Source organism: Cygnus atratus, chromosome 3 (genome assembly GCF_013377495.2).
Source record: "Cygnus atratus isolate AKBS03 ecotype Queensland, Australia chromosome 3, CAtr_DNAZoo_HiC_assembly, whole genome shotgun sequence".
Lineage (NCBI taxonomy): Eukaryota > Metazoa > Chordata > Aves > Anseriformes > Anatidae > Cygnus > Cygnus atratus.
Window position 1 is genome coordinate 64,105,397 of NC_066364.1, and position 10,202 is coordinate 64,115,598.

Here is a 10,202-nt window from a genome sequence, read left to right on the forward strand (position 1 = left end):
ACCTAACCAAACACATCCGCACGCTGCAAGCCGACCAGGCAGAGAGTCTCCTATCTTTAAAACCAGCTGCAGTTTCGGAGCACGTCTGCCTATCATTTTCACTATCAAAACACCGAGGCTTCCGCACCGTGTCCTCACGGCCCGAGGATCAAACTCCTCCGGCAGTCAGCGGCAACCTGCAACAAGAGAATTTAAAAGCCGGGCCCACCGCGTTTGTTCCTCGTCAGTGCGGCGGCTCTCTGGGTGCAGTAATTACCGTAATTAGCCGGTGTCCCCGCGCTCGGGCGATGACCGGAGCCCCCTTGCGCCGGGAGCTGCAGCAGCACGGCCCGCCCGGGCTCTGCCTCTGCCGCCCGCACCGCTCCTGCTCCCCGCCGAGCAATCCCCGGGCAAGATGCGGCGCAAGTTGAAAATCAATAAATAAATGAAAGCGACACCCTTGGCTAAGCAGGCATGTGTTTCCGTATTTAATAGCGTACAAAAAAAAAAAAAATAGGAGTCGGGTTTTATATCGAAGTTTACTTCCTTGCAGAATGAGAGAAGGGAAAATCAGCGAGCTGAACGTTTCTACCGAAATTCAGGAATATTTCTGCGAGCTTAATGTAAGAGGGTACTTCAGAGTTATTGGAATAAAAGATCTGTAATGTCTGAGGAGAAGTTTAATTCCTGCAATTACCATATTAAGAAAACAAAACACCTCGAGGCAGCGCTTGACCAGCGCTGCCAAGTAACGCGAAAACCGGCGAGCCCTTTTTCCGGGAATTCCTCCCGGAGCGCTTTTATCGCGGCCCCGGGGCTCGCCCCGGCCGCCTGCCCGCGGCGACAAGGCGAGGGGAGGCGCCGGGACCCCGCCGGGGGCAGCCCCGAGGCCGGGACGCCGCCGCCCGTCCCCCGTCCGCTGCGGGCTCCCCCGGCGCAGGAGCGGGCGGCGCCTGCCCGCCAGCCCCGGTCGGGCTTCCCCGCCCCGCCCCTCCCCTCCCCTCCCTGCCCTCCCCTCCCGCCCCGGCTCTGCTCGGCTCTGCTCGGCGCGGCCCGGCCCGGCGCTGCCTCCCGGGGCTGCCGCTTACATAACGGCGGCGGGCGGCGCGCCTTACATAAGGGGCCGTGCCCCCGGCAGACCCCGCGCCGCTGCCACCACCGCCGGCGGCGGCTGCCGAGCCCCTCGCGAACCCCCTTCCTGCGGCGCTCACACGTCATGGAACATTCCCGGAACGGGCCCGCGGCCCACCCACTTCAGGGAACAGCCGCCGCGCCGCGCACACGCTCACACACACACACACACACACGCACACGCACACGCACACACACGCTCACATATGCACACTCACACGCGCACACGCGGCCGGCGGCGGGCGTCCCCCCTCCCCTGCCCGCCCTGCGGGGGCGTTCCGGCCGCCGCCGCCGCGCCGGGTGGCCCCGGGCGCCCCCCCCCCCCCCCCGAGGCCGCGGGCAGAGCGCGGCCGGGGCGCCCCCGCGCACCCCCCTCCCCGCTCACCCTGCCCGCTCCCCGCCGCGGCAGGGGGTTGCGCAAGGCAGCCCGCTCCCCAGCTGCGTGCGCTCGCAGGCTGGGTATTCCCCGCGTTCCCCGGCGCCGTGTCACCCGCACAGGCCCGGCCCCGGCACCCACGGGCCCCCTCCGGCGCCGGGGCCAGCCCCGCCGGCCGCGCTGCCCCGGGCACCGCCGGGCCGGCGCCCCCCCGCCGCCTGTCAAGCGCCCCCTCCCCGCAGCCCCGGTCCCCCCCCCCGGCCCCGCGGGGCGGCTGTCAGCCGCTCACCTGGGAAGTGGCGGCGGAGGAGGAGGGAGCGGAGCCCTCCCGGTGCCCTTGCTGCCGCTGGCGGCGGTGCTGGTGCTCCCGCCGGGCGCTCTGTTTGCCCGGAGCTCGGCGGCCGGCGGCGTTTCTTTATATAAGGCCAGGCAGAGATATTCCAGCGGCCAAGGGGCGTCTGTCTCGCGTATTTATCTTAAGGTAGCTCATCGCTGCCCCTCCGCCGGGAACGCACCAGCATCACCGCGGCACTGACGGGGGCGAGGCGGAGGCCGGCGGCCGCGGTCGGGAAGGAGAGGAGGGGAGGGGAGAGGAGGGGAGGCGAGGCAGGGCTCGCAGCTCGCAGCCCGGCCGGGCTATTCCTGGCGCCGCTTCCCACGGCACAACTTACGGGGCGGCGAGAGCCGAGCCAGCGCCGGGAGCGCGCCGCCCGTGACGTCACCGGGTCCCCCAGCGCGGCGGCGGCGGCGTGTGAGGGAGGGAGGGAGGGAGGGGAGGGGAGGGGAGGGACGGAGCGAGCGGGGCGCGCCCGGCCGCGGGGTGATGGGCGCTGCCCGCGCGGCTGTGCGAAGGAGCGGGGCGCGGAGCGGAGCGGAGAGGTGCGGCGGGGAGAGGCGGGGCGAAGGGGAAGGGGCAGGGCCTCGGCCTCGCCCCGCCGGGGGAGATCTCCGCTCCCCCCGGCCCCTCCCCGCGCAGGGAACTCCCCGGGGAGCCGGCCCCGCGCGGCCGCGCGTGTCCCGCTGGGCAGCGGGCATCCTCCCCGCGGAACCTCAGGGGCGCCCCGCGCTGCCGCTCGCCTCCCCCGCCTGCCCCCCTCACACTTCCTCAGCCGTTACAGGGCCGTTATTTTAACGGCCGCCGCCCCCCCCCCCCCCCCCATCCCCACACACACACACACACGCGGACCCCCGGGGCCGGTTAACGGCCGCCGGGGCTCGCGCCCACGGGGCCGCCCGCAGCCAATGAGCGGCCGCGACGTCGTGCGGGGAGGGGCCGGGCCGGGCCGGGCCGGGTCGGGCCGGGGCCGCGCTCCCGCCGCAGCCGGGTGCAGAGCGGCCGTGAGGGGAATCCCCCGCGGCGGGGCGGGCCGGGCCGGGGCGGGGCGGCGCCTCTCACCGTGACGGGGGCACCGCGGCGGGTGCTCTCTCCTGTGGCACGGCGGCGTTAATAACGGCGCGTAACGACCCGCACGAGTGTCGCCTGGGCCGTCGCGGCCGCTGCCAGTGACAACACAGATCCATTATAATTCAGCAGTGATGCTCACAGTTTATTAAACGCCATAAATTGTTCTAAAGACCTGTGTTTTTGATGTTTTTTGTTTGTTTGTTTGTTTGTTTTTCTCAGGACATACAGAATACATAGGTTGGGTAAGCCGTGCTGCTCCCCAGCCGGATAATGGGAAATATGTTACATAACTTTTTCTGTAATGATACAGTCGAGTCGAAACGCTAAATTGCCATTCCTAAAATAGCTGACAGTTTCGCAGGGACTCATCCTGCCTTTCCTTGGGAAAAATTACTCTGCTCCCCAAGCCTATACCTGCAAGGCTCTTCACCGTTTCTTCACAAAGTTGTCACAGATGCAGCCCCGCCAGAGGAGACGCTGCCTTCCCACCACGGGATCGATCCTGTCCCTCAGGAGCCCATCGGGAAGGGCTGCTTCCAGGATCTGATCCTCGTCCCCTGTGGGGGAGAGAAGGGCCCCGAGCTGGGGCTGGGATGCCCCAGAGCCATGCAGGGGCTCTGCCAGCAGCCCCCCATGGGGACTGCCCAAGAGCCGAGGTGAGACAAAAAGCAAGACCCGGCTGGATCAGGAGGCTGGGAGAGAGTCCTCAAAGGGTTGTGTCTGTCTCCTGCTTTGCTTTGGATGCCGAGCGCATCAAAAATCAGCTTGTACGGCAGCATTACTTCTGATAACTGAGGGGACTTTTGTTTCCAGAGATATTTACCCTCTCCTGACCCCCTCGAGTTCCTGCCCTTGGAGATAACCAGCAGCTATGAGTTTCACATATCAGTCATTCAATACCATAAAGCGTATTTCCAGCCACAGCGTTCCACCTTCCCACTTGCACACACTGCTTTCACGTTGCTCAAGTGCCGCCTTGCCCTGTGAGAAGAGGAAAGGACGCTGCCGGGCCACCCTCCCGACACCTCCACACGCGTTACATGATGCAGGGCTGCTGCATCTCGTTTGTCTGCCCTCCTGTGTAAACAAGAAGCGGTCTTTCCTCATAGGGGAGTGTGCCCGTGACTCCTCTACAGAGCACAAAGACGTCCCAGTGAAGCATTTCTTTATCCGCAGCAGCTTCAAGCTCCCGCAGCACCAAATGGTGGGAGGGAGCCCAAAGCCGAGGTGGTTCGCTTGAATAAGTCACTGTGCAAATAACTCTGGACGAGGGCCAAAAGGAAGGAGAGTATTATTTGCCTGGTAATGAACAAATACATCTATTTCCTGAAGGTAAAACACTTTTCTGCTATATTGAGCTCACCCTTACCTCCCTCCATCCCCCACGACCCCCCAAAAAAGTGGCTTTCTCCACATAAAGTATTTCCAGATGCAGAACTAGCATGCTGTGTGTGATTATCAACAGCTTGATGATGATAACACGTCGTCACTTGACCTTGAAAGAGGGGGAAAAATGAAAAAGACAAAATTTTCTGAAATGATGCCCCTTTGCGGGAATATTTTTTAAAGCCCATGAATTCTGGGAAAGGATTTTTAAATAAAATTTGATTATTTTTACCCACTTCCATATTTCAGAGCCACTTAGCAAGCTGAATAAGAAAATATACAATGCTGACTAGAAACTCAGCCAAGTGACCCATCGTGTGCTTCTAATACGAGATAAATGAGCCCTGTGAGTGCTGCAGCGAGATTCCCTTTGACCATTTTTGTTACTATCACAACCCAGGCAAGGTTTTGAAAGACCCTTACTTTTAGGAGTTTGGGGAAAATATTTTGCCTTGCTAACAAGCAGGCCATCTTTGCACTTTATTACCAGTTATTTCTCTTTAAAGGAGATGTAATAGCTCCTACTTATTTGGTGTATTGCTCTCAGTCGTGTGTACACCCCACCCTTCCTGATGCCCCACTTTTTCTAGGAACAGCTGAAGTAAGAGCCTGCCAAAGGCACAGCATGATTTAGCAACTTTTGAGTTATATATAGCCTGAATAATTAAGTGACTTTATTTTCTAAAAAGCTTACCTATTTGAATTCCCACTAGACCTGATAGCCTTTCATTCAGCATTCTTCTCAGATAGGTGACTCTCAGTTTTCTGTCATCTTCCAGTTCAAAGAAAGCTCAGGTGCTTTCATGTATAGAGAATTTCCCATATGGGCTGGGGAGAGATAGAGGGGCACACCACCCTGGTGGTGTGCAGTGACAGCTTGAAAATGGGGGAAAGGGAGAACATCTTGCCTCCTCAAAGTGGCAGAGGACACTTTGAGTAAGAAAAATTACATTAAATTGGAGCCGCCTAGAATTTGGCTGCATTAACCCATCTCCTTTACTCTTCCGGCACCTGCCCTGGGAGCCTTCCCAACCACACTGGTAGCCCTCTTGGTTTTGCATCTCAGGAGGCTTCCCACAGGCCGGTGCCCTGAGCACCCTGCAGTAACCTTCGCTCACAACTGATTCAGAGGGAAGTGTGCCACCTACTGAAGGACCTCGGCCACTTTCTGTATGCCTTGGACTTGCTTTAGTTTCTTTCCTCAACTTTCCAGGTCTCCACACCACGGTTTTTAATTAGGAATTAGCTATTAGGAGTTAGGCTTATGAAAGTTAGAAAACTCAGCAATTGGAAGGTCATGAAGGTGAACGTGAGGAAATGCGATCCAGGCTAGTTCCATCTAATCCATGCGTAAGCAGTGTAATTTGAGATCAAAATAAATCCTCTGTCTGAAAGCAACTGTGTTACCCCTACACTGCCACTTTTGCCAAAAGTGGGATGAATATCAAGAATTGAGGCTATAACTTCAAGAAAGCTTAGATTTTAGGGGTAATCTGTACAACCAAAGGATGTGTTGGTTACACTGATATCGTGGTATTTGCTGTCTATTAGGTAGCAGCAAGGTGTTGTTTTTTTTTTAACAAATGAGCAAACAACTTCCTTCATTGTCAGACAGTAGTTCCCTTTGATAGCGCACTTTCTTGAGTTAATCATTCGGTTGAACAAGCTCAAAAGGAACTTCAGAGAGTTGTTGCCATAACTTGTTTGACACACCTACACAGTGTCCTTCGGTTACCCATGTCTCATGTTATGAAGTTCTTCCTACAGGGGAATGCATCACTTTTGGAGTATAACTGAAATATCAACAAAGTTGAAACACTGGCCAGCGTTGTTTCAACTAGAAAACCATGTTGAAATAATAAATAAATATTTTAACAAGACAATGGCTTTTATTAAAATCTTTGGGACTGGCAACTGAAAAACTGGTTATGAGAGCCTTTCATATCGGAGTCTGATTTAAATTCTTCTCGCGTATATTACAGTAGATGCTCAAAAAAACTAAAATTCTGATTCACTGAAACTAACAGATAATATGTGTCTCTGAAGCTTATCACACTTCTCTATTGGGCGTATTTATTCCTGAGAAATCTTGTTCTGTTTCCATTGGAAAGTAAAAAATGAAATAAAATGTTTTAAAGTAAGTATCTTAATGTATTCTCAGTCTGAAATGTGTATTATAACAGTTGGAAGTGTTTCTACTGGCTTTGTCACGTGCAGTTTTAACTGACATTTCATGAGGTACATTAAAACCTCTGTAGTGCCTGAAACTGCGCTGTTCAAGGTTTCACATATGTGGGAGATACAAGGGAAATAAAATTCATTGTCAGCAACCACAAACCAAGGGAGAAATCCAACTCTAAACATGCCGTATGATTCATGGCATCTCTACTATCAGCGATCAAAAAAAAGGTCTAGAAGCCACTCTGGGCAGTTCTGCAAGAGCATCAGCGTGGTGTTCAGCGGTGGCCAAGAAGACAGTTATTAGGAGTCAGAAAAGAGAGGGAAAAAAAAGCTGCAGCTCTGTATAAATCCAGGATGGCGCATACCGAGTGCAGTTCTGGTCCTTTTCTACAAGAAAAGGCTGGGATGGAGTTAGAGCGGGTTGACAAGGACAACCTAGAGCAGCTTCCAAATGGGACTAAACAAACCAGACAAAATGTGTTCAGCCTGGAAAGGAGATGCTGGATGCAGTGCAGCAGGTATGTGGCACCTAAGCCCACCTCTAGCTCTCCAGCACTGTCATCAGCTCCCGAGGCGTGGCTCTCAGGCACAGGGAGGTTTTTGTGGATTACAGCGGGTGGACATCCTTTTCGTAGTGCCTATTACATTAGTCACAAGAGAGCGTGAGCTGGAACTGAATACTCACTGACACTCTCAAAACCTAAAAGATATCAGGGTGTCCTGCTTCCCTCCAAGAGAAGTACCAGGTCGCAGATTTAGAACAAGTGAAAAGAGCCACTTCTTCGCACAGCACACCATGAAAATGTGAACCTGGGGCAGAAGAAATCCCTGGGCTGCCCAAGGATGAACATCTTCACAAAGAGGGGTGCCCTGTTAGCCATGAGGTAGCCTGTTATCAGTGCTTAGAACAACACCCGTACACACATGGATGCTCAGGGGGTCCGTACCCAGTCCCCTCGCTGTCTGGCAGAAGAGGCTGTAACAAGGGAGACAAAAAGTGGGAATTCCTTCCCTCAGCACTGTAACTGGCCACTCTTTGTGGACAATAAATTACACAGAGCTTCCATCTGGTTGCAACAGTGGCAGCCCTTTTCTTCCTACCGATTTCTGGATCTTTATTTTCTTTTTCAGTCACTATTAGCATCTCTTTCTGTAAACATACTTTTTGGCTTTTTCATAATTTTCAGTTTCAAAGCTTATATGCAGAAGCATTCAAAAAAAAGTTGGTTCATCCTTGAACTGTTTTTCTACATGGTGAAAGAGAAATTGCAAAGCACATTTTATATTTTCTGCTTTAAAAACACAAACGTATCAAAAGATCTCCAGCAAGATATTGATTTGTCATGATTTAACGAATCCTAGTACTGAAAAGATCGACATAAATCCTATTTCTAAACACCACAAGTATTCAATGTAAAGTACCAAAACAGGAAACTTTTTATTAAATTTGTATATTTTGAACTTCTAATATTTCCTCAGACAGTATCACTCTAATTAGATGGTCAGCATGTGTTTTGCATTTTAGAATCTATATAGAACTCATCATTATTAAAGAGATATGGAAGGGATATGAGTCATTAGTCATATTCAGGAAACATGTTTCTGAAAAAAATTAATACATGACCAGTTGCCAGTAAGTAGCAATCTGCTACATATACGAATAAAGTATGTTATAAGGCTACATATTTTAATGATAGTCTTTAAATGTTAAAATTGTTGTAAACTGTAATGGAAACAACATTTTGTAATAGAATATTTAATCTCACTTATGACCCCCTAAAGACTGCATAACGATTCTTACATCAGTGGGAGCTGGGTAAAATTGCACAGTTGGTATAGTACAGTAAAGTCTGAAGGTAAGCCGCTGAGTAAAGGTACTCTTATTGGTAAGTGCAGGAAAAAACCCAGTGATTTTGGTGATGCTCTCTTGGGCTTAAGTTTAAAAAAATGCTTAAGTGTTCTAGACTTCACAGTCCTGTGCCCTCTATCCTTTCTCATAGATGGGAACATTTCTTACACACCTCTAGAAGTACAATTTAGCCTAAATCAGTACACTTAATGAAACAGTTTCCCTTCTTCAGAGACTGCTAGTGTGCATGTACATGGTTTTCCTACTATTTGAGAATCACCGACTTTTTCATGTGGGTTGGCACTGCTAAATTCAAAAAGTTTGCATTCGATGTTGATGAGTTACCATTATAATTGTGGTCTCAGTATAATTGCAAAGAATTGCTGGAGGTGGGAAAAGAAAAAAAGGAGACACATTGTCTTTTGGGTCAATAAGGACAATGACAGAAAAAAAAAAAAAAAGAAAGAAAAAAAAAGATATTTTTACCCTAAAGCTAAAAATTGTCATTTCCCGTGTAATAACAATATTTTGTTATGGAACAGAAGGGGAAAGTCAGCTGGGGAAAGTCAGTTGGTGGATACCAACACATAGAAACAGAAATTTGCTCCTGGCCCAACAGCATCACCACAAATGTTCCTGTCTCAAGGTCCCTGGAATGTAGAGATTACTAAAAGAGCAAATTAAAAGTTCTGTGATGTCTTTGTTTGAACTGTAATTACACTTATTTTTCAACATTCCATAAATGTTTAATACTACAGAGAAATTAGCAGCAGCTATCCCTGTGTGCTGTGAGCAGTGGGCATAGAAGCCTCATTCACACACATGTAATAATAACTTAAAGGCCACCTTTTTGTCTTATATTCTCTGCCCTAGGTAGGTATAAAGGTCTGTTAAACAGTTTAGGTGAAATGCTTTTCTTCCAAAATATCAAAATTTCATCTTTGGTCTGACAGAAAATAAATAAATAAATAAATAAATGGCTAATGAGTTTATGACTGTAGACAAAAGATGTTCCTGAAGTGTAAATTAACTTGGATTTTGGTTAAAATAAATAAATAAATATATATATATATATATATATTCCAGCAGACAGATAAGACAGATATAGCACGAAGGTGAAGGCATTGTGGGGAGAAAAAAAAAATCACTGATTCCTTCAGGTCACATACAAATTCAGACTGATTAAAGGAAGTAAAAGTAGAATACTGTATCAGAGAAGATAACACAGAGATCAAAATAGGTGGCTGTTTTAATGGTAAACCAGGCTGGCAGATTTGCTAGTCCTCTTCAGTGCTAGTCCTCCAGTATCATCCCAATAAGGCCTCAGAAACCCTATAGGCGTTACCCATTTGGTTGAGCATAGCAAGTTATTGCCTGCATACGCTGCATCAGTCAAGCTACCACAACTGAAGAAGAACTTTTGTGGACCAAATGTAACAAAGACCTAAGTCCTGAGAAAACAGGAGGTTTCAAGTCTGGCTTCCGTGAAGTGCTGTCAGTGCAATCAAGAACAAAACCTTCTTCTGATACTGAAATAGTTCAGCCCACAAATCGGGTAGCTGTGACCTAAACTTGTCTACAGTTTGGGACTTCTAATTGCACTGTCTCGCACTGCCTAGCTCCCCTACAGCGCAGGACTTATAAGCTTTTTATTTCCCCAGTCTGTCTCCCCAAGGCCACAAGAGACAGAGCAGGAGCTGGAAGTGGTGCAGAAGTAGGCCTTCCTTCAATAACATAGGTCCTGATCCCAGAGCAGGCTGCTATGGAAGTCTGAATCCAAACTCACTTAAAGGCATTTGGACTTTCTTATTTGGTTATTATTTTTGAACTAGACTCATACAACACAGAAGACAACAAAGCTGTAGCTGTACTACTCAGCGAGACAGGCGAGGGCC

At 50.7% G+C, this 10,202-nt stretch overlaps 1 protein-coding gene across 5 annotated transcripts in view; it reads right to left on the reverse strand.

Annotated features, from left to right (window-relative positions):
* Positions 1-2,057, reverse strand: part of HIVEP2 (HIVEP zinc finger 2) — a 136,040-nt gene extending 133,983 nt beyond the window's left edge. For all 5 annotated transcript variants that reach the window (XM_035538425.2, XM_035538419.2, XM_050709702.1 and 2 more), the window contains exon 1: positions 1,776-2,057. The gene's annotated coding sequence lies outside the window, so the exon portion shown is untranslated. The remainder of the gene's footprint in view (positions 1-1,775) is intronic.
* Between the last annotated feature and the right edge of the window lie 8,145 nt (positions 2,058-10,202).